The sequence below is a fragment of the Zea mays genome, chromosome 2 (genome assembly GCF_902167145.1).
Source record: "Zea mays cultivar B73 chromosome 2, Zm-B73-REFERENCE-NAM-5.0, whole genome shotgun sequence".
NCBI classification, from domain to species: domain Eukaryota; kingdom Viridiplantae; phylum Streptophyta; class Magnoliopsida; order Poales; family Poaceae; genus Zea; species Zea mays.
In genome coordinates this window covers 96,637,279-96,664,764 of record NC_050097.1, presented here as the reverse complement: position 1 = coordinate 96,664,764, position 27,486 = coordinate 96,637,279, and the positions used below count along the sequence as shown (strand labels likewise).

Sequence of the window (27,486 nt, the reverse complement as noted above, 5' to 3'; positions counted from 1 at the left end):
CAGCCCTGGCCTCAGCCGACGGTCTCCGCCTCGCCCGACCCAGGGGCTCAGACTCGACCTCGGCCTTGGAAGACAGAATCGACCACGACCTTGGAGGAGCCTCCACCTCGCCCAACCCAGGGCTCGGACCGACCACGTCACAAGAGGCGCCATCATTACCCTACCCCAAGCTAACTCAGGCTACGGGGAACAAGACCGGCGTCCCATCTGGCTCGCTCCGGTAAACAAGTAATGATGGCGCCCTGCATGCTCTATGACGACGGTGGCTCTTAGCCCCCTTACGGAAGCAAGGGGACGTCAGCAAGGACTCGACAGCCCCGACATCTGTCCTTCCGCCAGGCTCCAGCGCTCCTCCGACGGCCACGACACCACACGAACCGGGTGCCAAAACCACTCCGGCTGCCACGATGGCATGTACTTAGGGCACTAGCTCTCCTCTGCTAGACACGTTAGCACACTGCTACACCCCCCATTGTACACCTGGATCCTTTCCTTACACCTATAAAAGGAAGGTCCAGGGCCCTCTTACAGAGGGTTGGCCGCGCGGGGAAGGACGGGACGGCGCTCGCGTAAGGCCGCTCGCTCCCTCCCGCGTGGACGCTTGTAACCCCCTACTGCAAGCGCACCCGACCTGGGCGCGGGACAAACACGAAGGCCGCGGGTTTCCCCTTTTACGCCGGTCTTCCTCCGGCTTCTTCCCCCCTTCGCGCTCCGTCTCGCGCCGACCCATCTGGGCTGGGGCACGCGGCGACAATTTACTCGTCGGTCCAGGGACCCCCCGGGTTCGAAACGCCGACAATATTGATAACTAGAGTTTCCATATGAAATAGTACAACACCTCGCCGCTAGGTGTTTAATTCGCTGTCATGTAGCCTTATTTAGGTTTGTGATATTCTTGTTTATATGCATTCATGTGCATTATGCAAATCATTCAGGTACGTGAATTAACCACGTGATACGGAGAACCAGAACTGAGTCGACCACAAGATGGTGCTGATAAACGGAACTGAAGATGGACAGACGAAACAAGTATCAGAACAAAAAATGGTCACCAAGTGATCGACATCTAACAAACACTAACCTAGTATTACACAGGCAAGCCCCGGTGCATTTGCCACCTCCTTGCTGTTTTAAAATCTTTATCACCTTATATGATGCATTAGGTGATAGGAGTTGTGTGCTAAACAGTTGATGCATTTCCTTCCTCGAAAATTGATTACCCTCCCTTGATACTGTTTTATGAAAAAGATCTTTAATGCTTAGCCTTGCTTTAGAAAATCAAAATGTTTTGTTTTAAAACAAAAGTGATGCTACAGATTGGATGGGAAGTTTTCAAAAGTAAAACTTGATGTTGGATCCATCATGGCCGTGATGGGTTCAACATCGGAAAAGATGTACCTCTGCCAGGTACCAGACTTTGGGTTTAAATAATAAATCTAAGATCGGGCGATTGACTTGCACGAGAAGGGAGTCTCGGTGTAGTGTCTCCGTCTGAGTCGATTAAGGACCATGTCGATGTGGGCCTGTTGACCGAAGACCCTTTAACTGGTCACATGCCTCATCATGGGTAAGCTTTGATGAGGACATCAACACCAACACGAGTACATCTACACCAGCAGCACCTTCTCCAACCCAGGCACCATCTTCCCCAGTCCAGGCGCCACCCCTTCCACCTGGGCCCTTCCACCTGGGCCAGTGACTCGGGCCCGTGCAAGAGAATTGAACTACATCATGCTGTTAAAGAACGAAGGCCCAGAAGATTAGAAGATGGCCCAACAGGAAGGCCTAGATGGGGCGCCTAGGGAAGTCGTGAATAGTAACCGCGGTACTGTAGCGCCAGCCCTACTGTTCACGCCTCTCCTCTATTTAGTCAGAGTCCTGTTTCATTTAGAACTTGAGTTTTGTTTTACATCTAGCTTTAGCTACCCCAGAACACGCACAAATACGTGATATGCTCTGTGATTTAGAACTCCACCTCGAGTGATATTAAGATTGCTCGCATCTTTTTCTTGTTCGTTCTTCGATTGCGCACAGAAAACGATCTTCGTGATCAGGCCGATCTCGCATCAGCAAGGTCGGTAACCATTGGGAGTTGGTTCAACGATTGCATTAGCGCTTCGGGTTCGCTCGTCGTAGTCGGATCGTGAGGGTCTACTTCCACCAAATCGGAATTATCTCCACTCACCGAAAGATCGGGCACTCCAGCTCTATCAAGCTTTGCCTCGGGCAGACTAATATCAGAATAAGACAACACGCAATGGGAGTGGAGAGATGGCGAGAGTAGCGTGTACCCTCCGTGGCAAGAGGCTGGACGGTGGTGTATATATGCTCTCGGTTGGCGTGAACCTGATATGGTCTTAAGAACCCCGGTGGCGAGTTGACATATGCAAGGGTTAAGTGCTACATATGTCGTGTGATTGGAGATCCTCAGCTCTATTAATCGATTCGGATCGCCGTTACTTCTCGGACATGAAGACTTGGTCACTGACTTACACGTAGCAATCCAGTGAACTGATGGGATGATAAAAGACGGCTAGTGTAGGCCAAGTGCTTGAACTAGGGTAGAAAGAACTCTAGATGCAGGTAACTTTACTTAACCTGACAAGTAAAAATGGATTTTTAAGGATCCACTCATACTAAGCTTTTCTGCAAAAAGAGACCTTGATCCTTGATAAACCATACCTTGAATCCCTTTTTGAAACCAGCATACCCTTGAGAGTCTTTTTTTAGTCGGCTAAGACTTGCTGAGTACTTGCGTACTTAGGATTTTATTCCCATTGTTGCTGCAGGTTATGAGTCACTTTGATTGTGATTGGTGTTAAGCGCCGGTGGGCACGACCTTCTTATAAGTCTAAGTAACTCTTCTAAACTTCTTATTGAGGATGGTCACTTGAGCTAGCATATATTTCAAACTATAAATAATTTATAACATTTCAAAGTTTGTTCTTTGAACCTTTTTTTATCACTCTGATTACGTACAATGTAAACTTGATGTAACTTGTAAGATTTGGTAATAAGATTTCCGCTGCAAATTGTTGGTGTGTGTGATTTGTGTTTACTAAATCCTGCGGTCCTGGTTGTAAGTGGTTTATCCGAGGTCCTTGGGGCACTCGGACAGATCCTGTTAAGTTATCTGGTGCACATGCATAGTCGTTTGAGGTCTTTGAGACAAGGACAGGTGCATGTGGACCCAATAACTTGGGAGGTTCTGCGACATCGACAATGTTTCGTTCCTAAACCCCAAAACCCTAATCTTTTAGTGATGCCTACCCTATGAGCTACAGTACTGACTCCAAAAACCCTAGCTTCCTGGAGTACCGTGAAGGAAAATTATATTCAAGACCTCAGATAATGTACCTTTATTATCTTTGCATTTTCATAAGCATTACATGAGCATTCATGATTATATATGGTTCTAAATAGAAAACGAAGAAGAAATAGAGGTTGAAGAAGGAAGAGCTACACCACCATCTGAAGACCCACCTACCGGGAACTGCTTTTATTTTGACATTTGTGGAGCAGAGCCCGACTCTCCTATAACACAAGGCAAGCCCCGGTGCATTTGCCACCTCCTTGCTATTTAAAAACCTTTCTCACTCGCTTGATGCATTAAGTGATAGGAATTGTGTGCTAAACAAATTGATGCATTTCCTTCCTTGAGAATTTGATTACCTTTCCTTGATCCCCTGTTCTATAAAAATGTTTTTCTTATGCTTAGTCTTGCTCTAGAAAAACAAAATGTTTTGTTTTGACAAAAGATGATGCTTCAAGTGGGATGGGATGTTTTCAAAATAAAACTTGATGGTGGATCCATCATGGCCATTGTTGGGACCATGCTTCGACGCCGAAGGTCCTGCAGGAAGAAACAGCTTCGGCTGAAGCTGTCCGCATGTGATGACCGAAGGTTCCTCTTCATGAAGCTTCGGAATTACAAACCGACTTAAAAGTAGAATGACCTTTTAGTCCATAAATGTTTGAGTCGTTGTTGTAAACTTTTATGAGGGGCATAATTGTAATTCCTCACAGGCTGTGTCCCGTGCCTATAAATAGTGAACAGTATTCCTTTACTGTTCACGCATTTTCTGTAATTATAATCGCATCACTCGGGAATCAATCTTTGCCAAGGCAGAGGTATAATTGTATCTAATACTTGAAAACATTAAGTTGATATAATATGAAAGTAATGTTGTTCATTTATAATTTATTTGTCTTTGATGCCTCATATTTTATATTACCTTATATAATCTATTAGAGTTTGATTACATAGATTTAACCTTCGTAATTGTATCGTCTTAAACCTTCGTCCGAAGTTCATTAATCCTTAAAGGAATAATGCTTCGTTGGACGAAGGGCATTAACATTTAACATTTTATGTTGCCTTGTTCTTAATTCATAGCATTTGAGAACGAGTCCCCAACATTGGCGCCCACCTCCGGTGAACTCACTTCCAATTTTTTGAACTGATGGCTTCGTTCAATATTCGAGCTGGAGCTGCTTCGGTTCCGAAGCTGGTACTTTCGATAACAGGCGGTTCATGTTCAGAACCAGCCAACAAGAAACAGAAGAAGGAAGCACAGAGAAGGGTACAACATGTCGGGGTACAAGGACCCTTCATCAAGTCAAGATGGTCTCACATCCCTATTACCTTCTCCCAAGAGGACCTTCAACTCAAGGATTACCCACACAATGATGCTATGGTTATCTCTTGTGTTATCAAAGGATTTTTGGTCCACAATGTTTTGGTTGATATAGGCAGTGCAGCTGATATCATATTTGCTAAGGCCTTCAGACAGATGCAAGAGCCCGAAGATAAAATTCTTGATGCCACACATCCCCTTTGCGGCTTCGGAGGAAGGCAGATTGTAGCACTCGGCAAAATCTCAATGTCAGTGGCCTTCGGATTCATCAACAACACAAGGACTGAGCAAGTTATGTTTGATATTGTTGACATGGAGTACCCTTACAATGCAATCATTGGTCGTGGTACTCTTAATGCCTTCGAAGCGATTCTGCATCCAGCTTATCTTTGCATGAAAATACCTTCGGACCAAGGGCCCATTGCTATTCATGGAAGTCAAGAAGCTGCCAGAAGGGTCGAAGGAAATTGGACAGACTCAAAAGCAATCCATAATATAGATGGAACTGAAGCTTGTGAGCAATACAAGTTTAGAAGGGAAAAAGCTGCTTCGGCTGACCAGCCGAAACCCATGCTCTTATGTGAGGATATAGCAGAGCAGAAGGTGCTATTGGGATCTCAATGGTCCGAAGAGCAGGAGAAAACTTTGATAAGGTTTTTGTTCAACAATAAAGATGTTTTTGCTTGGTCAGCTAATGATCTTTGCGGAGTTAACAGGGATGTTATTGAGCACTCGCTCAACGTAGATCCATCCTTCAGACCCAGGAAACAGAGGCTTCGGAAGATGTCTGATGACAAGGCCGAAGGAGCTCGGAATGAAGTGAAACGACTCCTCAGTGCCGGAGTCATTAGAGAGGTAAAATACCCAGAATGGTTGGCTAACACTGTTATGGTGAAGAAGGCCAATGGTAAATGGAGAATGTGCATCGATTTTACTGATCTCAATAAGGCCTGTCCGAAGGATGAGTTCCCATTGCCAATGATAGATTCTCTAGTCGATGCAGCAGCTTCATCAGAACTTATGAGTTTGCTAGATTGCTATTCAGGCTATCATCAAATCTGGATGAAGAAGGAGGATGAACCAAAAACCAGTTTCATAACCCCTAGTGGGACATACTGTTACCTTCGGATGCCTGAAGGGCTTAAGAATGCTGGAGGAAGCTTCAGCAGAATGACAGCAAAGGTTGTCCATTCTCAGATAGGCAGGAATGTACTAACTTATGTTGATGATATCATTGTAAAGAGCACGAAGCAGGATAACCACATTGCTGATTTACAAGAAACCTTTGCTAATTTTAGACAGGCTGGTCTAAAGCTGAATCCAGAAAAATGTGTCTTCGGAGTAAAGAAGGGGAAATTTCTTGGTTGCTTAGTTTCAACAAAGGGAATTGAGGCCAACCCAAGCAAAATCGAAGCTATACTTCGAATGGAGCCACCAAGTACAAAAAAGGGGGCTCAAAGATTGACAGGAAGGCTGGCATCTCTCAATAGATTCATATCCAGATCAGCAGAAAGAAACTTACCATTCTTCGAAGTGCTGAAATCAGCCGAAGTCTTTCAATGGGGACCAGTCCAGCAGAAGGCCTTTGAAGAGCTGAAACAGTATTTGATAGATCTAACAACACTAACTCCACCTACGCCAGGGGCTCCTTTGTTATTATATGTGGCAGCTTCGCACTCAGCGGTAAGTGCAGCACTTGTTCAGGAGAAGCTTGAAGGCCAAGTTAAGAGGCAGGGCCCAATATATTTTGTATCCGAGGTTCTTAGTTTGTCAAAGAAAATTTATACAGAGTTGGAGAAGGTACTGTATGCTGTCTTGATGGCCTCCAGGAAGCTTCGGCACTATTTTCAAGCTTACAACATAATTGTCCCTTCTTCACAACCTCTGAAGGATATTATGAGGAACCGAGAAGCTACTGGAAGGATTGGAAAATGGGCTGCAGAGCTTAATGAATTTTGTATTGAATATGTTCATAGACCTTCGATTCAGTCCCAGACGTTAGCAGACTTCATTGCTGACTGGACGCCAGGCGCTCAGGAGGAAGAAACAAATAAAGATGTCGAAGCATGGACAATGTTTTGCGATGGGTCTTAGGGAACCTTCGGAGCAGGAGCGGCTGTTGTGTTTGTTTCACCTTCCAAAGTTAAAACTTGTTATGCGGCAAAACTTGATTTTAGTTGCACAAATAACATCGCCGAGTATGAAGCTCTGCTTTTGGGTCTTCGGAAATTAAAGGCAATGGGAATCAGAAGGGCCATCCTTAAAACTGATTCCCAAGTTATTTCTGGTAATATTGACAAAAGTTACAAAGCAAGAGACCCGAAAGCTTGAAAAGTATCTAGATACAGTCTGAAGGATTGAGGCTTCCTTCGAAGGTTTCTCTGTCAAAAATATTCCTCGTGGAGAAAATGAGTACGCTGATCTATTGGCTAAGTCAGCAGCCCAGGGGCTGCCTGTACCTTCGGAAGTATTTTTTGAAACAATAAAAGCACCTTCAGTCGAGCTTCTTGAAAGAGCAATCCTTAACATATCCCCTGTTTATAGTGAAGATTGGAGAACTGAGATCATCTCTTTCCTTCAGGGTAATTTTCTTTCAGACGACGAAGTTTATAACAGGAGAATAGAAGCAAGAGTTCGACCATATGTTATAATAGAAGGGGAGTTATACAAGCGCGGGGTCTGTTCCCCGTTACTCAAGTGCTTATCCAGATCCGAAGGTATAGAGTTAATGAAGGACATACATGCAGGTCTGTGTGGATCTCACATTGGATCTAGGCCCTTGCTTGGGAAAGTTTTTCGCCAAGGATTTTATTGGCCAAAGGCAGCTTCGGATGCAGCGGATTTAGTTCAAAAGTGCGAAGGTTGTCAGAAATGTGCAAGAGATCAAAAACAACCTTCGTCTTTAACTCAATTAATACAACCCACTTGGCCATTGCAAAGATGGGGTCTGGATTTGCTAGGTCCATTACCACCAGCACAGGGGAACTTAAGATACGTGGTGGTGGCAGTGGAATATTTTTCCAAATGGATTGAGGCGAAGCCCTTAGCCACAATAACTTCATTTACTATTCAAAAGTTTTTCTGGCAAAACATTGTTTGTCGCTTCGGGGTGCCGAAGGCTATCACTGTGGACAATGGGACACAGTTTGATTCTGAAGCCTTCAGAGAATTTTGTAATCAAATCGGCACGAAGATCCATTTTGCATCAGTCCGACACCCAGAATCAAATGGACTTGTTGAAAGAGCCAATGGGATCATAATGACAGGAATAATGAAGTCAATCTTCAACCAGCCGAGGGGAAAGTGGCCAGACGAGTTAATCAAAGTGGTGTGGAGTCATAACACAACCATCTCAAGATCAACAGGCTTTACACCCTTTAAACTAATGTTTGGTGACGAAGCAATAACCCCAGAAGAGGCTAAAACAGGATCAATAAGGACAGTAGCTTCGGCAGAGGGCGAACACGAAGCTGATTGCTCCGTAGAAAAAGATGCTATTGAAGGGATCAGACTCCAAGCTGTGGAAAACATCAATAAGTATCAAGCTGAAACAATAAAATGGCGAGATAGGAAGGTCAAGTTGAAGAACATTGAACCAGGGCACTTGGTACTTCGAAGAGTAGCTAACCCTGAAATAGTAGGCAAATTACAGCTGAAGTGGGAAGGCCCCTTTTTGGTAGTATCTTCGTCAAGACCTGGTTCTTACAGGTTGAAGGATTTGGACGGCAATGACATTCCCAGATCGTGGAATGCGGATGAGCTTCGGAGATATTATGTTTAGTTTGATGTAATTTTTTATATTCTTTTTCGTGGCACCCTTTTCCTTTCCAAAGGGGGAGAAAGGTTTTTAATGGGGCCATAACATGTAATTTTTCTTTTCTTTATTTCAATTCTATAAGAGTGATATCCCCCAAAAATGTAAATGTAAAAGCTGAGAACGCACCCTCGAGTGCAAAGAGAAAGAAAAGAAAACAGGGAGAAGCTCAAAAGTCGTTCCTAAGGGAATGCAGAGCTTACAGCGAAAAATAAACGCTGATTCCACCGAAAGTAAAAGGCGAAGAAGCTCCTAAGGGAGGCTTACAGCGAAAAATAAACGCTGATTCCGCTGAAAGTAAAAGGCGAAGAAGCTCCTAAGGGAGGCTTACAGCGAAAAGTCAACGCTGATATACCGAAAAGTAAACGGTGAAGCCGAAAAGTAAACGGTAAAAAGATTTTTATCATTCTTGAGGGGACGAAGGGCTGTGCTTACAGTTTTTTTTAAACGTTTCTTAATATTCATTTGCACATAACATATCATCATGTCATTTGCATTCATAAACATCCATTTAGACATATATAGAATCATCATCATGCTACACAAAAAAGATAGGTGCTTCAGAAAAAAAAGAAAAGATTCGAAGGAAAATTTTTTCTATACTTCGTTGTGTACGAAAAGAAGGGAAGGTGTTTTTCGCCTTCGGCTCAAAAGACAAGTTTCGTCCACAGCAAAGCAGACTGGATGCGCTTAAAGGAGACAGAATATATTACAAGGTATGTACAAATTTACATAAGTTATTCCATATCTATATTACAAGAGTTTCTCCAAGAATTTTTGCAGGTAAGCACAGTATAAGCAATTTCAAGCTTCAGCTAAGGCTTTGTCTTCAGTTTTGTCAAACTTCAGCATTGTCAATCTTCAGCTTCGTCATCCTGTATATATCAAACAGCACAGTAAGAAAGATACAAATTTCAAAGGAGAAGGTAAAAGCAACAAACATAAGTTTTTTACCGGCTTAAGATGGCTTCGAGCTTCGTCGCCTGCCATTTTCCGCCCGCCACTTACCCAGATCTGGGTCATGAATCTATTCCCGATGCTTCTGGCTAAGCTTGGGATATCTAACAAATCTGAAGCTGACAAGCTGAAGTTTGGTCTATTCACAATGTTTCCATGTGTGCAGCCAGCCTTCAAAAAAGCAGCAGCTGTGCCCCGAGAAGCTACCAGGGCGCAGAAGTCAGCGTGCCCACCAATAACTTCGTCAAGGGCATCAACTTCGCCTTCAATATGTTCTAATGTTCTTGGCAAGTTTTCAGTTGAAGGTGTAAATTTTGAAGAGCTAGCTCCGACAGAGTGAAACACGTCCTTCAGCCGCTGCACACATCGGATGTCGAAGCTTAAGCATTTCTCCTGAAGTTCTGTAAAGGATTTCTGCAAATTTGAGTATTTATCCACTTCAGTCTTCAGGCTCGCTTCAAAATATTTCTTTTCTTGCTCGAATTTTTCTGATTGATGGAGCAATTCATTCTTTAATTTGTCATTTTCAGTTTGGACTTCAGCCAAAGAGCCCTCCATGGTCTGAATAATGAAATCCTTCTTTTCTAGTGCACCTTCGTGCTCTTTGACCATAATTTCAAGATCTTGAATTGCGGAGTCTTTCTTTTTCAGATTGGCTTCATGATTTTCAACTTTTTTCAGCCAAATCTTGAATGACGGTTTTGTTTTTCTCGTCCTCCAGATCTTGTTGCATCTTCAGAACTTTGCTTAATAATATGCTCTGTCGAAATGGTCTTCGTCAGAACACGACCCAAAAAAGTTAAATAATAATAGTAATAAAATAATAAAAAATATTCGTTACCTTGAAGTTAGCATAAAGCAAACTTCCGGCGATGTAATGTCGTTGGTAACGGCATAAGTCCGCTTCCAGCTTCGGCAAGCCAATGCTTTTGGAAAGGGTTCTAACAATTTTGGCTTCGGTGCGGTTCCGAAGGCATCTTAATTTCCCTTCGTTGACCCCACCAAAAAGCATAGCCCCTGGTTTGTATCCGCAAGATATGCCATATTTTTTCAATTCCTCCTTTTCGGCGTCCGTTAAGTCTTGTCCGAGCAAATCTTGAAAGTTAAAATCTTCTTCTTCTGAGATTTCATCAATTTGTTCTTTCCCCTTCTCAGTTGTCGTATTCACTGTAGCCACGGTAGCTTCCTCTTCAGCCATTTTCAGCAGTATGTTGTCAATAACCTCAAGTGTGGTCTCCAGGTTCGACTCTTCGGTGGCCCCGGCTTCGACCCCGGTAGCTTCGGCTTCGCCGGATTCAGCTTCAGTAGTTTTCATTTCAGTAGCTTCGGCTTCGGCAGTTTCAGCAAAAACAATTTTTGGCACCGTTGCCGGTGGTGGCGTCTGATGGATCACATCTGTTACTTGAATAATTCTCCGTTGGCTTCGCAGGACTTTCTATTGCCGAAGCTGCCTTATCCTTCTGAAAAAACTTCGTCAGTTCCAGTGCCAGCGGACTTAGCCTGAAAGGCAAAGGTTCAGTCATTACCTTCATAATTTCTTCTACTTCAATAGCAGAAGGAGAAGCAGGAGTGTCTTCTTCTTGGACCGGCGTTTCCGGCTTTGGGGATGCACTTTTTCTCTTTTTTGCCGTAGGCACCTTTGGCTCAGGATTTAACTCTTCAGCGCTAATATTATCAGAATCTTTCTTTTTCTTTTTTGCTGCCTTGACGACTTCTTCGTCAGTAGTGCTAGCAATCCTTTTTCGCTTCGGGCCCCCAGCATCTCCGCCCAGTCGACCGTAGTCAGCATATTCAAATCCTATGGCATCAAGTACTCTGTTTAGCCTTCGTTTCGGCCGAGTGCCGAAGGCCGCTGTCATTAGTTGGTCCTCTTTCTTAGAGTAATTCCCAAGAATCTCATTGCTCATTATTTCAATTGTATCAAGCCATTCTTGGCAGGGTACTTTGAAGTATTTCTTGAACTTATAATGGTAGGGGAGTCGGACGAGTTCCCCCTTTTTCTTTTCCCCTTTAAGCTTCGGCATTGTCCACTCTTTCATAGTTGGAAAAACCCTGAAGGCCAGGAATTCTTGCACTAAATCTCTAGTGCCAATATGTTCTGCAATAATTTTGAATTCACCCAGTGCAGCCCAAGTTGGACCTTCTACCTCCATTCTGCATCGGGGTCTGGTTTCTCTGAAGGTTAGTTCAAGAGGGCTCTGAACCAGCTTCTCTTTATCTTCGTCAACTTTGACATAAAACCACTCTGATTTCCAGCCTGCCGGCCATTTGCTTCGGTAGCTGATCACGGGAAACTTCATAGTTTTCCGATAAGCAAAGTTATAGCAACCAAAATTTTCATGCAATCCATCTTTTCTGGCTTTTGTTTGGTAATGCAGCTCATGAACTCGACAGAAGCTGTCGGCAAATGGCTCCACCGCCTGGCTTCGGAGAGCCCAGATATAGACGCTGAGCCTGACAATCGCGTTGGGAGTCAGTTGGTGAAAATAGATGCCAAATCTTTGCAGCACATCAGAGATCATCCTATTTAAGGGAAATCTCAACCCGGCCTTTAGGAAGCTCTTGAAAATGACTATTTCATCCTTTTCTGGCTTCGGGGTAGTTTCTTCCCCCCCCCCCGAAGCGAAGTAGCTTCTTCTCATTCTCACTGAAATAACCCGACTTCACCATCTTGGAGAGTTCAGCCTTGGAGACAGTCGACTTTCCGAAGTCCAAGTGGCTGGGTTTGCTTGGCACGGCAATATGATAATCATCATCGGGATCAGCTTCCTCAATATTTCCTTCTTCCGCTTCGGCAACAACTTCTTCTGTCTCGGCAACAGTCTGCTCTGTCTCGGCAGTACGGATTGCTTCCGAGGTCACCAGCCCAGATCGTTGCATCGCTTCAGAGATAGGAACAGTCTCCGATCCTTCAGCTTCGCCTCCCTCACGCTCAACCCTAGCGGTAGAGCGCACTCTGGCCATTTAATTCTGAATTTTTTAGGAACTAAAAACTTTTTCTTCCGAAGCTTTTTCTTCTGACGGAGTAGGCTTTAAACTGGAGCTTCGTTTGATTGCGAGAGTCAAGCTTCGGCTATGGTTAAAAATTTTGGCAGCAAAACAGTGCAATAGCAATGAATGCTGTGGTAACTTCACACCTACCCGTCTGGTTATATAGTGCTGCAGGTAAGAAGGTGAATCGTCAGGATTTTTACACCAGGCGAACAGTTGCTTACACCCGCTGCGTGGTGGACCGCAGAGACCAAATAGTAACTCTGCAGGGTGGGACCGCTATGCGCTCGGAAACTGAATCGTTTCTCGACAACGAGCTCAGGGAAGGTGTTTTTCGGACCTTCGGCTTCCCGAAGCCTAAGAGACTTTTTTCATGGATCAAGCTCGTTACGAAAAACGATCTAGCGCCGCGAAGGGGCTACTGTTGGGACCATGCTTCGACGCCCAAGGTCCTGCAGGAAGAAACAGCTTCGGCTGAAGCTGTCCGCATGTGATGACCGAAGGTTCCTCTTCATGAAGCTTCGGAATTACAAACCGACTTAAAAGTAGAATGACCTTTTAGTCCATAAATGTTTGAGTCGTTGTTGTAAACTTTTATGAGGGGCATAATTGTAATTCCTCACAGGCTGTGTCCCGTGCCTATAAATAGTGAACAGTATTCCTTTACTGTTCACGCATTTCCTGTAATTGTAATCGCATCACTCGGGAATCAATCTTTGCCAAGGCAGAGGTATAATTGTATCTAATACTTGAATACATTAAGTTGATATAATATGAAAGTAATGTTGTTCATTTATAATTTATTTGTCTTTGATGCCTCATATTTTATATTACCTTATATAATCTATTAGAGTTTGATTACATAGATTTAACCTTCGTAATTGTATCGTCTTAAACCTTCGTCCGAAGTTCATTAATCCTTAAAGGAATAATGCTTCGTTGGACGAAGGGCATTAACATTTAACATTTTATGTTGCCTTGTTCTTAATTCATAGCATTTGAGAACGAGTCCCCAACAGCCATGATGGGTTCAACATCAGAAAAGATGTACCTCTGTCAGGTACCAACTTTGGGTTGAAATGATAAAGCTGAGACTGGGCGGGTGACTTGTACGAGAAGAGAGTCTCGGTGTAGTGTCTCCGTCTGAGTCGATTAAGGACCTTGTCGATGTAGGCTTGCTGATCGAGGACCTTTTTAACTGGTCACATGCCTCATCATGGGTAAGCTTTGCCTCGAGCAGACTAATATCAGAATAAGATAACACGCAATGGGAGTGGAGAGATGGCGAGAGTAGCGTGTACCCTCCGTGGCAAGATGCTGGACAGTGGTGTATCTGTGCTCTCGGTTGGCGTGAACCTGATCTGGTCTTAAGAACCTCAGTGGCGAGTTGACATATGCAAGGGTTAAGTGCTACATATGTCGTGTGATTGGAGATCCCCAGCTGGGTATTAATCGATTCGGATCGCTGTTACTTCTCGGGCATGAAGACTTGATCAGTGCCCTACACGTAGCATTCCAGTTAACAAGAAGGGTTGATAAGAAAGTGGCTAGCATATGCCAAGTGCTTGAACTAGGGTAGAAAGAACTCTAGAATCAGGTAATGACTTAACTTGCTAATAAAACTGGATTTTTAAGGATCAGTATTAATAAGCATTTTTGCAATTAGAGTCTTGATTTTGATTCAGCCTTACCTTGACTCATCCTTGAGAGTCTTTTATTTTGATGGGTAAGACTTGTGAAAGTACACTTCGTACTCAGGGTTTTCAAACCCATGTTGTTGTAGGTGAGGAAGCAGCAAATTTTTGTTGCTTTTGTTCCAAGGTGGTGCCAAAAGAAGAAAATCGGGATTGAAGCCTCGGGAGGAAGTGTCCTCCTTTAAAACTTTTTACTATTAGCGGGAGGGGTTTTTGCCTCCTGGGTTTGTAATAATATTACTCCAGCACTCTTATATTTTACTGGTCTGTAATAATAATACTCATTCTATACTTTAATATAAAATAAGTTGTTGTAACTGCTTCCTCATATTCGTTCCTCTCATGTGTTGTAATATCTGCGTGACGGGTGAAACGCTCTTGGGCAAGGTAAATAATTCAGATACTGAACTTGTCAAGTGATTAGGTGCACCTGCAGGGTTGTTCGAGGTCCAATGGACAAGGACAACTGTAGGTGGGCCTAATGACTTGGGAGGTTCTATCACAACTGTTATTCCGGGTGGTCACTCCACGATCAGGTCCTTACGGAGAGGTACTCAGGGAAAATGGCCCAAGCCCCCTAAAATATCACAAGATCATCATCGGGATAACATCATCGTATCATAAATAATCACATCATGTTCATTGATTATGTTAAAGCAATAGCATAAAGCTAACCATGATAACCCATAAAGGTAAACAAGGATAAGGTAAATACAGACTAGTCAATCCTTAGGTTTAATTAAGTAATGCGGGATAGTGAATTATAAGTAGATAGGACATAATGGGTTAGAGGGCACTTGCCTTCACCAAACAGATGCCCAGGGTCTTCAATCTCGTAGAACTCGAAGAGCTTGATCTCAGGACCAGTGGTTCACCAAATCTTGACCGTCGATTCCTCGAAGCTCGGGAACAGATTGCAATCTATTGGCGACGCGAAGCGAAGATAAACAAGCACAAACAAACAAACATATATATATATATATGCATAAGAACATTACACCGTACAAGATAAAATATTATAAAAACATGCAGCATAAAATAGAGCTCGATTCTATGGTCACGTGAGGGAAAGAAACGTCGAACTCGAAGCTATGGTTGAGAAGTTAGCGCGTTAAAGCTAAACAAGTATTAACTATAACTTTTAGTTCAACATTATCAAATATAAATATTATACATCAGTCAGTTCGATTAATCTGCTACACTAACAAATGTCAGTTAATTAAATAATTTAATTAAAACGAGAGATTCTAAGCGAGATGAATTTATGACGCGTGAAAAAGCACGACAGCGTGCAAACGACGCGCGACATAGCACGCTGACGATAAACGAAATAGAGCGCGCGACGAGCGCAAACGACGCGCAAACCAGCACGCCACCACGTGCGGAACAACACGCGAGACAGACGAGGAAAACTAAATAGGAGACACGTTTATACTAAACAAATGTTAAATAAATAGAAAGTAGTTAAGTTAATATTTACCATGTTAATATTTATTATAAAAGCCCCAAGTGGAACACTACACATTTAATCTAGTTAGGATATTAATCTAATAAATATTAGTCGAGCAAACCATAAGTTAATTATCTAAAATATATGACATAATGCATTAACATCGTTAACATGAGTGTTTATAAACGGCAAACTACTTATTATCATGCGTAGACGCCACATGACACACGTGATTATCACGCGACGACGCACGCACACGACGTGTGACAACGCGTGTGAACGGCATGCGCGACACACGCAAAACAACGCGCACGACAGTGCGCGACACGCACGAGTCAACGCGACTATGCGCGCGAACAGCATGATGACACGCAAACGATGTCGCGCGCGAACAATAAACAAATAATTAGTTCAAAGTATTTCAGTTGATATTAATCATGTTACTTAACATTTATCCTTGTAAAAGCACAAGTTAAAAACTATAAAACAGTTTTAATTAGAGGACCCTTTTAATAAGTATCAAATTAGTAGCTAATTAAATAATATAGACTTGTGATGTGATGAAATAATATTATTAAAATGAATGTGACGCTGTTACAGAGTTGACGCGACCGAAACGAGTCGAAACAGGTTTGCGACGCATAACATATTGAATAATTAACAATTCGCGGCTAAACACGACGCGACATACGAATATCACCAGATTATAATTAGATGTGCAAAACTATATTTCTAAGTTGATTTTTAGTTAATATAAATTGTTTGTGTAAAACATTTTAGATAAATTGAATTATCAATTAGTCAACAATTAACAAGAACTCATTACTAATTATGAACGATAATAGCGAAATGATTAACTAATGTGTGCGGATCGCGTGCGCTACATAGTGCGAATGGACGGTGACGACGCACACAAACCGCGCACGCGAAAGGCAACAACGACACGTGTGAACGGCGCGAACGCGCGCACATGCAGGGGGTAGATGAGGTAGACGGGGGTAAACAGGCGTTGTCTACGAGTAGGCAAACATCATCTAAACCCCGACGGCACGCTGTGCAAACGCGGATGTGGGTACGTCCGCGGCACGAGCACGACGACAAGCGCGGAGATACGACGATGTGGTTTGGGACCGGGTTCGGCGACTTGCGCAGGTTACGTGATGGCGACGAGGCTGCTGCGTGCATAGAGAGAGGCGGGGGTGCTGCTGGCTGGCCACGCGCGACGAACGACGATGACATGGGCAGTGGAGCGCGAACGCGGCATGCATCACACGCAGAGACGGGCCGACGCGATCGGGGACGGGAGCCACACATGCCGCACGGACTGCGCCGGGGCACACTGCGCAACTGCCGCCCTAGACCGCACCGAAGGCCCTGTTGGGTGCACGCCGAGCGCTGGACGCGCCGCGGGCCGAGCAGGCCACGCTGGCCGCACCGCGAGCCGAGCTGGCCGCGACGCGCAGGCCGCACTGCCGAGCACCATGCCGTGCGCTAGCCGCGCCGCTGGACGAGCTGGCTGGCCGCGCCGAGCCACACCGACCACGGGCCGAGCAGGGGCGCCAGCCGAGCACAGGCGAGCCGCGCGCACAACCACAGCGAGCACCGCGCCGGCGAGGAAGAAAAGAGAGAGTCACATTAAGACACTCAGTAGATATGCCTTGACTCAGGCACAATGCTATTGACTGTGTGAGCTTTGGATTCCTCCTGAGTGTCGCGCTACTACTGAGCCTGGCGATGCCCTTCTGGCTATTGGTTATGGATCAGGGTAGGCGCCAGTGGTGGTGGTGGTGGCAACTGAGCCCAGGAGGCTTGGGAGTGACTCACCGAAGCAACGGAAGCCGTAGGATGTTGATTGCCCACATACTCCGGGATATATGGAGAATAGCATGAAGCAGTATGCAAGACCTGCTTCGGTGGGTAAAGCCATGCTTCAGCTTCAGCGATTTCCTTCTGCTTTTGGATCGTGACTTGGCACGTCCTTTGTCGTGTGTCCCTTATCTTCCCCACAAAATAGGCAGAACAGTCTCCTGGGCTGATTACCATATATTCCTCCGAAGCTTCTCCCCCCCCTCTGCCTCTTGGAGCTGGTGGCCTGAAGGAGCTTTGTTGTGCCCCTGATGATTGAGAGTTGTGCTGATGCCCTTGAGTATGATTTCCCTTGTCGTCGCTTGAGCTAGGGTTATGAATCGTCCTGACATGCCTGGAGTCTTCCTCCGAAGCCCCTGGTCATCTCGGAGTATCTGTAGGCTTCTTCCCTTCTCTGCCGAAAGTCATTGTCGGCTCTGATGTACTCGTCCATTTTCTGGAGGAGCTTCTCCAAGGTCTGTGGTGGCTTCCTTGCAAAATATTATGTCGTGGGTCCTGGTCGAAGGCCTTTGATCATGGCTACAATGACGATCTCATTAGGCATTGTAGGCGCCTGAGCTCTAAGTCATAAGAACCTTCGGACGTACGCCTGCAAGTACTCCTCATGGTCCTACGTACATTGGAACAGAGCTTGAGCAGTGACTGGTTTCGACTAGCATATCCTTCATCTTCTGCCACGACTTGATTGTCCCCGACCGCAGAGAAAAATACCATGTTTGAGCCACACTTCTGACTGCCATGACAAAGGACTTCGCCATGACAGCAGTGTTGCCCCCATATGAGGATATAGTTGCTTCGTAGCTCATCAGAAACTGCATCGGATCTTAGTGCCCATCATACATGGGGAGCTGAGGTGGCTTGTAAGATGGTGGCCATGGGGTAGCCTGCAACTCTGCTGCTAGTAGAGAAGCATCATCAAAAGCAAAATTACCATGATGAAAGTCATCATACCATTCATCATCATTGACTGGGCTTTCTGTACGAAGCTCCCTGTGTTGGGTCCTTCGGCCTTGGTCATCCTGAGTAATGTGACGTATTTCTTTGGCAGCTTCATCGATCTTTCTCTGAAGGTCGGCTAGCCGAAGCATCTTTTCTCTCTTCCTTTGCACTTGTTGGTGAATAGCCTCCAAATCCCTGATCTCCTGGTCCAACTCCTCCTCCTGAGGTGTTGGGCTGGTAGCCTTTCTCTTCTGACTCCTAGCTTCTCGCAGTGAGAGTGTCTCCTGATTTGTGTCCAATGGTTGCAAGGCAGCCTCTGGCACTGTTGTCTTCTTCGGCAGCATGACGAAGGTGAATGCTTGCCGAAGGTGGTCGTTTGAGTTCCCCAGAGGTTGACGCCAATGTTGGTCACTTGTTCTCAAATGATGTGAATCAAGAACAAGGCAACACAACTGTGAATTATTAGGGACCTTCGTCTTCCGAAGCATTATCTCCCCATGGGTATAATGATCATCAGACAAAGGTCATGAAGGATAGGTCTTCATCATTTAATATGTGAACATGAATGCGAAAGGGCAAAGATAGAAATTGCATCTCATTAATTCCTTCATATTCACATTCTATAAAACATGTATGAACATCAACAGAATTAATATTATATTGATACCTTCAGCTTGCTCGAAGGTGAAGGCACGAGAGAGTGATTACAATTCAACGTGAACAGTGCGGTTCTACTATTCATCTATTTATAGACACGAGATGTAGCCCGGGTAAAAGTACATTTATGTCCCTAATATTCACATATGATCATAATACAAGTTATTAAGGACTAAGTAATCTTTTCCTCTTTCGGTCAGCATCATCATTATACTTCATCTCCGTTGTGAGCCAAAGCTGTCCATCTGGCGATAGCTTCGGCGTTTACTCATCCTCTTTTAGATCTATCTTCATCTTGTGTGCCTTCGCTATGAGGTAGAGGTTTGTATCCTAAAGACGAAGCTTCCTGTAATAGCTTATGCTGAAAGGAAATGGTTAATTATGTTTTTGAGGACCTTTGGAAGAAGGCCCCCAACAGTTAATAGAAACTAGAGTATAAATTAGCATGTCTAGAAGCATCCTAGTTTGTATAACTAGTTCCTTAGAATCTGGGTGTTTTCAATTAGGCCCTAAGAGTGTTTACCCTAATAAGACAACCAATCCCCAAGTATGAGCCATGCGCCGACTAACTAAGATGATATCCAGGTTCCAACTCGTCCACGTCACTAGCGTCACACCAATACCCATGTTTAGGGTTTGGGTGGATGTAACTTTTGTGTGTGGTGTGTGGGTATAAGTTTGCTCTGGTGCCTTGTAGAAGGAGTATGGAAAAACTAAACCAAACGACTTGTTTGCTGCGGCTTGTTGTGGTTTTAATCCTGCTGTTGTTGCGGCTTCTACAATATTTTGTCTCTATAAATTACAGCTACAGCAGGACAGCCGAAACACACCAAGAAAAACTTCGGTCAGCCTCCGTCTTCCTTCTTCCCCTGCTCTTTCTTCCCTTCCCCTATCCTACTTCTAACACCAAGACCATGCAATAGTTGAACATAATGGTGGACCGTTTCTTGGCTCCAAGGCTCCAAGCAACAAGATCACGTACAAGTAATAAGCCACCTAATTTTGATAAATAAAAGTCAAAATCTAATCGAAAAATTAATGTTCTTACCGTTTCTGAGTTCAATTTCTTTAGGGAGGAGTTTCTGTTTCTTTTCCAACACCACCAGCTGCATTTTGTGTTTCGTATCATTGCATTGATACTTCTTGTACAAATGCAGAAACATTAGTTAAAAAATTGATAAACTGGATGGGCCGATGGTTAACCAGATATGCTAAACTGAATGGGCCGATGGTTGGCCCTCGTGACATGGACACATGGTCCAAGTGTTGAAAAAGGAACAGCAATATCCATTAGTCGTGCAGTCGCAAATTGACGAGTTGCAGTACTTTGACTCTGCAGCTTTAGACCATTTCAGGTTTCCAAATAGAAAAAGAAACTCAGTTCAATATAAGGGGTGTTTGGTTGCTGCTGCTAAAGTTTAGCCCGAGTCACATCAAGCGTTTGACTTTTAAATAGGAGTATGAAATATAGACCCAACCAACTAGACTAGATTTGTCTCGTCTTTTAATCTTCGGCTGACAAATTAGTTTTATAATCCGAATACATTTAATACCCGGAACGGAGGTTCAAACATTCGATATGACAGGGGCTAAATTTTAGTTTGGGGTAACCAAACACCCCTATGTTTCTAATAAATAAACAAATTAAAATCTATTCTTTATTTAGAATTTCTCTCACATTAATATTCTCCAACGACATGCTTCTCATTTCCTTTATTTTATTTCCAATCGCGAACAGTAGCACAGCAACATAATTTCTGTTCCATATCCCTTCAAGAACATTTTAGGTACGACGCCTCTTGTTCTTACTTACTCGTATAATCTTAAAAAAAAGCGAAACCTGAAGCCAATGTTTACATAGTAGTACTCTTATTTAATATTCGCCCCCGTTCAAAGTCGCTTACCGGCTGGCTGGATCGGTCGATCGATGGCTCGTTTTTTGCCGGTCCAGCCCCGTGCGTGAAGGACCTACCGCCAATACCACAGCGCGGCACTGTCGGTTAACCCTGCGATCTTCGTCGCCACCAGTCACCGACGCAGCCGCCTGCAGGACCGACCGACCGACCGACCGGCGTTTCAGGGCTTGCCCCTTTACAGCTTACACCTACCACTAGCGATTTTTTTCAGACGCGACGGCTCCATCTCCATCCAGATTTGGGTTTGGCAGAGCCAGCACCAACCAGCTGGGTCTGACTTTGTGGGTCCAGATTTTGTTGCCGGCAAAGATTTCCGTTGTCATTTTGCTCTTTATTATCGCTTAAGGCTGTTCTGGATTGTGCGAGCAACAGAATGGCAATGAAACCAAAGAAAAAATGTGATCTGATTGTGTGACAAAAATTGATACAAATATTACTCTGTTTTGTGATGGCACTGAGAATGTACCCTGCTTCTGTGAACAGAGAGGTATAAAGTGTACGGGGAACGGAGTTTTCTTTTTCTGAATCTAAGGGCGCCGAGAATTGCACCGCAGGATTACAATACAAGCCGGGCACAAGAACAGGATTTTTCATTACGAAACTTTATTTGTCGAGCTGACAGGAAATAATTATTCGACATGGTCATGAGACAAAAGATTACCGAATGGTATGTATAATATGACCCGTAATAGTTAAAACAAAAGAACGAATTCAATCACAGGGCATGTCCTTGCATGCCCCTGCAGCACAATTATACATGTTCCTTTTCATGGCCAAGGCGCCTAGCTCCAAAATATTCTACATACGCCCTGATCTGCAACCTGTGTGGTTAGCTTTGATCAGTTGAACAAAGAAGTCTTTTATAAGCGTCATTCATGCAACTGGCTAGCTGCTACTACTAATTGCAGCAGTGCGAGGGAGGGTTGGATCCCGACTGCTTCTTGTCGCCGAACATGTCCACTACCATCTCGATACCCCCTTGGCCCTTCAACGGCCTCGCATGGAGGGTGAGGACGTTGATGATTTGGATCAAGAAGACGAGCAGCAGCAGCACCTGCGCCATCCTCAAGGCCGCCATTAATGTCGTCGTGCAGAGTGCAGACACGTAGGGATGACGTGATCCAAGCGGCCGCAAGCCGGAGAAGGGAGAGACACCAAGGCAGAGATGCCTAGGGTACAGTTGCTGCTTGCGAGTTGCGACGGATGCTGGATGCCTCGTTGTTCGTTCAGGTTCTTGTTGGAGCTTGGCCTTGGAAGAGTTGTTGGATGCGTTTGTTGCATGCCGCGGTGCCGTGCTTATATATAGGTGAAGGGTTTGGTGCAGGGGGCGTGAGCCTCGTCGCACTTGGGCCCTTGACTGGTGCATATGCGCGTACGTGTACGTGTACGGTGTACCTCCTCGCTGCCGTGTGTTAGAAACGGTCGTTGTTTTCCAGTCTCGCCCTCGTACTTTTCGGTGGACAGGTTCTAACCTTTTGACCTTAGCAGGCAGCTAAACTGTATTAGAAAGTTGAAATACCTCAAATTGAATCAGAATTATATAAAAAATCATCTCAAGTTTAATCAGAATTATATAAAAATTATGATATCAAATAAACATTGAAATAAGAATTTAATTCATAAAAATCTAATGATAATTATTTAGTGATTATTATTATTATTTTATTGTAAAATTTAGTCAAATTTAAGTTGTTTTAACTTTTCCATGAAATTTTTTAATGATTTGTAAATTGCTAAAGAGGTAGTAAGCTGCTCTGCTCAAGTCAAATCTTCCTCATGCGCACGCAAATGCATGATGCTTCATGGAAACTACTGCTACCGAGGATTCAAGCTATGAGAAGTCTGGTGCGCGGTCGGAAATTGAGAAATTGAGATGAGACAGGGAAGCTAGTGTTTGTCTGAATTAGAAATTTAGAATAGCAATTGTGGGTTCGGGGTCAAACGATGAAATTTCAGCCATCTAAAAGCAACAAGGCTTGACCAAGTACTTATATACTCCTATAGTAAGTAGTATGAAGTCCAATAGCAGCAATAGTACGTAGTGTCAGTATCCCTTCATCAGTCACTGGAGGTCAGGCAGAGCATGTTCGAGGAGATGCAGCAGATAATGAAGCTACAAGACTCGCAGGCCAAGCACCAAGGTTTATAGGCCAGAATGGGCTAAATAGTTGCTAGGCCGGCCTGTGTGCCGGAATATAATATATAAGCCAAACTTAGGGTAGAGAAGGGGCATGAAATGAACCAGACTCTGAATTCTACTATCTACTATCGTCTCCCTGTTCTTCACCTCTATTCATCTTCTCTGTGTTGTCTGTCTGTATCTCTCCACTCCTGCTATTCTATTAGTGATCTATTAGGATAGCTAACAATTGGTATCAGATATCCACCGATCCTCGAATTCCATCGTTCCTCGACCGGAAAACATCCATGGCGTCTTCTTCACCGGTCCATACTCAGCTCATTCAAGCGTTGGAGCTTCAGACGCGCGCCCTCCTCTCGGAGTTAGACAAGCGTCTCGACTCCAAGTGGGTGACCAAATGGGAATCCCGTGTTGGAGCGATCGAATCGCGTTCCGCCGATTCGACTCGCGCCATGTCCGATTTCTCCTCTGCTCTTCACTCCGACGTGGAAGCGCACCTCACAGCAGCTGACGCCGCCACCGACTCCAACCTTCTCCAGATCGAAGCCGAGCTGGACCCCCGCGTGTCGGCGCTCGAATCCTCAGTGCACGCCCTCGATCTGTGGTGTCCTCGCGTGGATTCATCGATCGAGGGGCTCCACGCGTCGGTGGATTTCATCAGCACCGAAGTGTCCAAGATGGGGATTCTATGGAACCAAGACGTGTGTGTCGACGACTTAGCCAGGCCGGGCTTGTTCGGAGCACACGGATCGGCGGCGTGCTTCGACGCGTCCGCCAGCGCGCCGTCCATCCCAGCCTCGGTCATCGCCGACAACTGGGGAGGGTTCTTCGATGATGGCGAGCAGTACTGCGCGGCGCTGGACGCGCTGCCCAACAGCATCCACTCAGACCTCCTCAACACATTCGCGCGTCACAGCCACGACCATCTCTTCGTCCTCAACCCCGTGGCCGCCCAGGATTCCTCTGCCGAGGAGGCCATGGCCACGATGGAAGCAGCCGCGGACGCGGGGGATCCCGCGAGGCTCATCCAGTCCTCTCCGTCCCCTTCCCTACTCATCGCGGGGAACCTGCTGCCACCCTCCCTCACGATGCCGCAGCTGCAAGCTGAGGTGGTGGACAAGCAGTACCGCGTCGCGATGAGTCCACCGCCTCCTCTTCCCGTCGTCGACGAGCTGTACCGCGAAGAGGCAAGTCCTCCGCCTCCCATCCACGACGACGCTGCGGGGTGATGTCCTTGGACTCGAGCGCGTTCAAGGTGCTCGACCAAATGTCCAAGAGCGCAAGAGCCGACGATCTAGTGGTGAACCCGTTCGAGGAGCTGGAAAGCGGCTCGATGGCACTTCTCGCGGAGGTGACGGGCGAAAAGGTGATCGTCGTTGGGTCTGTCTTGCTATGCCGCTCACCAAGTCTCTACCCTCAATCCATGTCGTGTGACACGAGGCGATGCATGGCGTGGCTGGATGCCAAGGCGCCCAAGTCTGTGGTGTACGTGAGCTTCGGCAGTGCCAAATGCATGCCACCCATTCAGCTCAGGCAGCTCGGCATGGCGTTTGCCTCATGCCCCTCGCCTGTGCTCTGGCTCATCAAGGACGCTGACTCCCTGCCCAACAACATCAAGGATTTGCTACACGAGAACACTGTTGCAGACGATGTCGCAGGAAGCAAGTGCCTGGTGGTGCGCGGTTGGGCGCTACATGTGGCCATCCTGGCCCATCCTGCCAGTGACGGCTTCATGGCGCTCTGTGGATGGGGCTCCACTCTGGAGGTTGTTGCAGCCGGTCTGCCCATGGCTGCCTGGCCCTTTTTCGCCGAACAATTTATCAACGAGCAGCTCATCATGGACGTGCTTGGTATTGGATTGTCTGTCGCTGTGATGAAGCCAATTGAAAATGTTTTGATTGCCAGTAACATGGGTGGTGCTGTTGTGATGATATATGCTCCTGTTTTTTGGTCTTGCCTGACAAGCTTCACACTTGGAATCCATGGTCAGATAGTTGGGGTTCTATTTTTGCCATTTTTGGTAATTCAACTGAATATCAGTATAGCTGTCCAGCAAAGGTTCTTGTGGGATCCAGGTGGTGATTAGTGTTGCTTACTGAATTTGTTTATTCATGGCTTGGGGGACTTGCAGATGCAACAAGCTAGTCTGTCTTTTGTCACGAAGACAGGATGGCTGGTGATTATCCTTTCCTTGGTGCTACTCCAATGGGACAAGCCAAACCTTCGGGGTCTTAACAAATCCAAGTGCATTCAGCGTGGCTTCCGTCGATGCTATGTACATGCTTGTCCAAGCAGGTGGTCTGACTGGCTTCCGTCGGCCGAGTTTTGGTATAATAGCTCGTTCCATTCTACTACCGGTCGATCTCCTTTTGAGGACTTATATGGTTATGCACCTCGCCATTTCTGTATTACTTCATGTGATGGTCCCTCAGCTGGCCTAAATGCATTCTTGCAAGACAAACTGGTTATGACCAAACTGTTACAGCAACATCTTTTGCGCGCCAAGCAACAGATGAAGTCTATGGATGATAAGCACCGCACTGAGTGTGAATTTGCTGTTGGAGATCTGAAGGTCGTGGGTGTGCTAACGTCCTGGTATCTCCGTTGCTGCCTGCCACTGACTCTGCTTGGCACATTCATGAACAGATATTGGAGCGGCATCTGGTCGTCCCAACCTTCCTCGTTGGCAACATGGGAAGACTTGGAAGCACTCAAGCACACCTTTCCTCAGGCTCCAGCTTGGGGGCAAGCTGGTTCTCATGGAGGAGGGAATGTCAGTATCCCTTCATCAGTCACTGGAGGTCAGGCAGAGCATGTTCGAGGAGATGCAGCAGATAATGAAGCTACAAGACTCGCAGGCCAAGCACCAAGGTTTATAGGCCAGAATGGGCTAAATAGTTGCTAGGCCGGCCTGTGTGCCGGAGTATAATATATAAGCCAAACTTAGGGCAGAGAAGGGGCATGAAATGAACCAGAATCTGAATTCTACTATCTACTATCGTCTCCCTGTTCTTCACCTCTATTCATCTTCTCTGTGTTGTCTGTCTGTATCTCTCCACTCCTGCTATTCTATTAGTGATCTATTAGGATAGCTAACAGAGAAGTCTGGTGCGCGGTCGGAAATTGAGAAATTGAGATGAGACAGGGAAGCTAGTGTTTGTCTGAATTAGAATGGCAATTGTGGGTTCGGGGTCAAACGATGAAATTTCAGCCATCTAAAAGCAACAAGGCTTGGCCAAGTACTTATATACTCCTATAGTAAGTAGTATGAAGTCCAATAGCAGCAATAGTACGTAGTGCGCAGTGGTTGACGGGTAGTTTCTTCGTCCCCGTATGCGTACGTCATCAACCGTGGACGACATGCGCACAGAGAGAGAGTCAGAGAGAGAGAGAGTATGTATGTGCGCAGCCCGTTTCACATTCTCTTTGAACGCGCAGCGCAACCAAACATTGTACGTACTACATGGTCAAATTCTTCTTGTTTGACCTGCTGAATCAAATCTTAAACAAAGATTCAAAAGCACGCTGCTTTCCGTCGCGCCGATGCACGTTCCGGGCCGGACTAGCTTTTGCTCCGGTCGTCGAACAAAGCGCGAACGTTTCCAGGACTCGGGCGCCCATCAGGCAGGCCAGGCGGCGACACGCAGTTCAGATCGTAACCCCGCGTGGGAGACCGGGGGCAAGCGGGCTCCCGCGCGCCGCAGCCCGCAGCACACATGGAACGAGTCGCGCATGGTTTCTCCTTTTCGTCCTCGCGTTTGAACCAGCCGTCCTTTAATAATACTGGCGCTCCAAGCAACAACACGCGCGAGATTCAAACCATGCATGCGACCGCGCGCGCACTGTACTGACCGACCGGCATAGCTTACGTGTCTGAACTGACGGCGTCGACGGCTCGACGCTATATAAACGAGCTCCACTTCCAGGCTCCCGTAGGCATCGTTTCGGTAAGCACAAGGAGAGAGAAACCGGGGAACTCCCACCTCCCAAGCAAGCTCGCCCAGCTGCCTGCTCGTTTTTTGACTCTACCCAGAACACGCCTTCGTGCTGCGTTCGACTTCAGAGTTCAGACGCATCCATCACTAATCACTGCATCAACAACAATAATGGCGACGACGATGAAGACTGCCAAGGTGGTGTTGCTAGTCATCTTCTTGGTGCAAGTTTTGAGTGTCCTCGCCGCTGCGGCCAGGCCTCTGGCGGAGGGGGACGCCGGCACCGACAGCTGGCTAGAGAGCGGCGTCGGGATGCTCACGCAGTTGTTGCTTGGTGCTAAATCGGGGTCCAACCCGCGCACGCACTGCTGCTGATCAAGCGCGCCGCCTGCATCCCGGTCCATTCTTCTTTTTTGATTCAAACGATACATGGAGGCCATGGACGCCAACCAAAATGAAGACGTGTGTGACCGTGCCTCTGCACACTCAC

General features: G+C 45.8%; 1 non-coding gene across 1 annotated transcript; it reads left to right on the top strand.

Moving 5' to 3' along the window:
• Positions 1 to 23,171: 23,171 nt before the first annotated feature.
• LOC100194383 (uncharacterized) lies at positions 23,172 to 26,227 on the top strand. Its single transcript, XR_002267223.3, has one exon. It is a non-coding gene; the product is annotated as an uncharacterized protein (transcript).
• Positions 26,228 to 27,486: the final 1,259 nt, after the last annotated feature.